The sequence below is a fragment of the Hipposideros armiger genome, unplaced genomic scaffold, assembly GCF_001890085.2.
Source record: "Hipposideros armiger isolate ML-2016 unplaced genomic scaffold, ASM189008v1 scaffold_159, whole genome shotgun sequence".
Classification (NCBI taxonomy): Eukaryota; Metazoa; Chordata; class Mammalia; order Chiroptera; family Hipposideridae; genus Hipposideros; species Hipposideros armiger.
In genome coordinates, this window is record NW_017731509.1 from 2703492 (window position 1) to 2707555 (window position 4064).

The window sequence follows — 4064 nt, forward strand, 5'->3', positions numbered from 1 at the left end:
ATATATATATATATATATATATATATATATATATATATATATATATATATGACAGCTTGTCAGATATTTGGAGATTTGCTACACGTTTTCATGTTCCCACCATTACCAATTCTTCTCGGAGTAATGTGTCTAGTCCTCACATTAAGAGTCATCATTCCCCAGAACATGATCTTCATTGTCAATATTTCTTCCCAATCTCCAGAATAAAACATGATATTTAACTTTCAATTAGCATAGGATCTGTAAGGAAAAAAATTGTTGTTTATTTAAATTGGCCCCTTGATGTCTGCCTTCACACATCCAAGAGAACATGCCTAATGCAATCTTTCTTTGCAGACTGAAAATGTTACAGGTTCTCATGATCATCAAGTTTTGGGGTCTAAGTGTACTGACTCTAGAGCCTCTGAGGATTCTTGGAGCACTTTCAAATCCTAGCATTTGGGCAGAGCTCACTAGAAGGAATTCATAGACTTGAAACGTCACCAAACAAGTCAACAATAACTATAAGACAACCACCAGCACCATCTCTCAGCATCTATAAAAAAGATCCCTAGTTGTCACACCATATACTTGGCCCTGCATCAGTACGATGGCATTTTGTTAGCAGAGCTACTTACTGCACTGACCACTTTCTCTCAAATACTCATGAGGCAAAGTATATTCATCTTCCAGGAAACAGGAGACCTTTCTTAGGTTTCAGCTAATCCTCCCGGGAAATTTTTTTTCACTCACAAAGCATCTCACTATCTCCTTAGTTCACATTCCAGGGGACAGACATTGCCATCACAATATGTACACTCAGTGAGAAATAGATCATATCTCCTGTAGGCTAACAGAACATTTGTTGAAATCCCTTGGTCTATGACTTCAGATGTAGCAAAAGTAGGTTTAAAAAATTGAGTTTAGGTTTGCCAACCCAAGACAGCTCCTCAATGAATATTAAAAACACACATTGCAAGTTATAACAAATATGACCACAGATGACTTTTCTAACTTCTATTTCTATTAATTCCTAAGTCAAGGAAATACAAACAAAACAAAGCCTGTTTCTACAGTCTAGAAAGACATTTCTGGATATGTGGGATTTCTGCTAAAGCTATTTAAAAGTAGAATTTTGCTTGAATGGGTCTATTAAAAATGAGAAGAACAGCTCTGCGAAAGATTCGGACAAGAGAATGAGAAGGCAAACTACAGACTGGGAGAAAATATTTGCAAAAGGCATCTGATAAGGGTCTGCTGTCCAGAAGATACAAAGAACTCTTAAAACTCAACAAGAAAATGAACAAATCAATTAAAAAAATGGTCAAAAGACCTGAACATATACCTCACCAAAGAAGATATACAGACAGCAACTAGCATATGAAAAGATGTTCAGCATATGTCATTAGGGCACTGCAAATTATTGGGTTGTCGGAAAAGTCATGACGTATATTTTCTATGTTTTTCGTTGCAAAAATGTGTCATGACTTTTCCGACCACCCAATAAAATGAGATACCACCACACACCTTTTGCTATCAAGGATGTGGAGCAACAGGAACTCTCAGTCATTGCTGGTGGGCATGCAAAATGGTGCAGCCACTTTGGAAGACTGCCTGATGGTTTCTTACAAAGCTAATCACAGTCTCAACATACGTACAACCCAGCAATCACACTCCTTGGTATCTACGCAAAGAAGTTGAAAACTTATATCCACCCAAAAACCTGCACACAGATGTTTATCAAAGCTTTATTCATAAATTGCCAAAGCTTGGAAGCAACCAAGATGTCCTCCACTGCTAACTTCATTCGATGGCTAACTAAACTATGGTACATCCAGACAATGAAATATTACTTGGCACTAAAAGGAAATGAGCTGCCAAGCTATGAAAAGACATGGAGGAATCTCAAATGCATATTACTAAGTGAAAGAAGCCAATCAGAAAAAGCTACATACCATATGATTCTCACCATCTGACATTCTGGAAAAGGCAAAACTATGGAGACAATAAAAAGATCAGTTATTTCCAGAGGTTGGGTGGTGTGGGGGAGGAGGAGCGGTGAATAGACAGAGCACACAGGATTTTTAGGGTATTGAAATTATTCTGTATGATACTGTGCTTTATGGATACATGTCATTATACCTTTGTCAAAACTCATAGACTATGGGCCGGCTGAGTGGCGTGATGGTTAAGAACTGGCTTGGGACGCCAGAGGGCCCCGGTTCGGATCCCACATATGAGGGCCAGTGACACTGCCCTNACTGCGGCTGCTGGCCGCTCACACTGGCTGCTGGCCGCTCACGCTGGCTGCTGGCCACACACGGTAGCCCATGGCAACCCACTGCCACAGAGGCTGCAGCCTACGCCTTCGCCGGTGACTCACGACAGCCCAGCTCCAGGTTGAGCTGTTGTTCAGCATCTTAGCTGTGGAGGGCAGTGTCACTGGCCCTCACATGTGGGATCCGAACCAGGGCCCTCTGGCATCCCAAGCGAGTTCTCAACCATCGCACCACTCGGCCGGCCCGATTTCTAGTATTCTTAATTATTTCTTAGAGTTTCCATTTCTCTGCTTGTATTATCTATCTGTTCTTGCATATTATCTACTTTTCCTTTCTTTTTTCTTTTTTCTTTTTTGTAGTTTTAGTTATTTGGTGTATTCTTAAAACCAGTTCTTCTTCTTCTCCTCCTTCTCCTCCTTCTTCTCTTTCTTCTTCTTCTTCTTAAAGTTTATTGGGGTGACAGTTATTAGCAAAGTTATATAGGTTTCAGGGGTACAATTCTATAATACATCATCTGTATATCACACTGTATATTCACCACCCAGAGTCAGTTCTCCTTCCATCACCATATGTTTGACTCCCTTTTACCCTCATCTTCCACACCTCTCCCCCCTTACCCTCTGGCTCTTACCATATTAACCATAGGTGTTTTAAATTCCTGGACTGATAATCCCAACGTCTTTGCCATATCTAAGTCTGGCTCTCTCTTCAAAGTCTCTTTTTTGCCTATTAACATGTCATACTTTTTTATTGAAAGCTGGACACGATGTACTGGTTGACGAAGCCCATGGAATTTATATTCACGGTTTCTGCTCCAGTAAATTGTGATTCTCTGTCTCCACCTGTTTGTCTCTCCAATTTTGGGGGCAGCAATTTGTCCTGAGATCTCAATTTCTCTGACACATCTAAGAAAAGTTGATTTTCAGTTTGTTCAGCTTTTTACTTGTTATTAGAATGGCGTGATGACTTCCAAGCTCCATATATGCCAGAATGGAAACCAGAAATACCTCAACATTCTTTAACTGGTGAATGGGTAGACACTGTGGTAGACTATATAATGGAATATTACTCAGCAATAAAAAGGAACAAACCATGGATGAGTCAACAACATGGATGAATCTCAAATACATTATGCCAAGAGAAAGAAACTTGATTCAAAAGGCTGGATACTGTGTGATTCCATTTATATGACATTCTGGAAAAGGCAAAACTATAGAGATAGAGGCAGATCAGAGGTTAACAGTGGTTAGGGATGGGGGTGGATTTGACTACAAAGGGAAAGTACAAAATAATTTGGAGAGGATGGTGGAATTGTTCTGTGTCTTGATGGTGTTGGTGGTTATGTGAGTCCACGCATTCCTCAGAACTCATAAAACTGCAAAATTAAAAAATTTAATTGCCATTACAACACCTTGTCTGGGTAGTTTCCAAACTGTGCTTGAAAATTTCCTCTGACCGGGAATTAACCTCTGAGAGACCACTGATTCTATTATTACAGAGCTTCCCAAATACTGTGCTGTGACTATGTTATAGGTTGCCAAGATTTTAAACATCTCAGTCCTCAGGCAGTCAGAAGTCAGAAGACTATTCTTTTCTACAGTGGGCTCTAAAAATTCTTTCATTTTCAATTATTGCCATACAGTGAAAAAGGATTCATTGTTATTAGATAGCTCAAAGTTTTTCTTCTACATTGAAAGAATATCAGCCTATCCACAGCATCTACCCTCATTGGTCCTAGGTTTACCCTTTCTTGGAACCAATTTTCTCTATATATTATACACACACACACACACACACACACACACA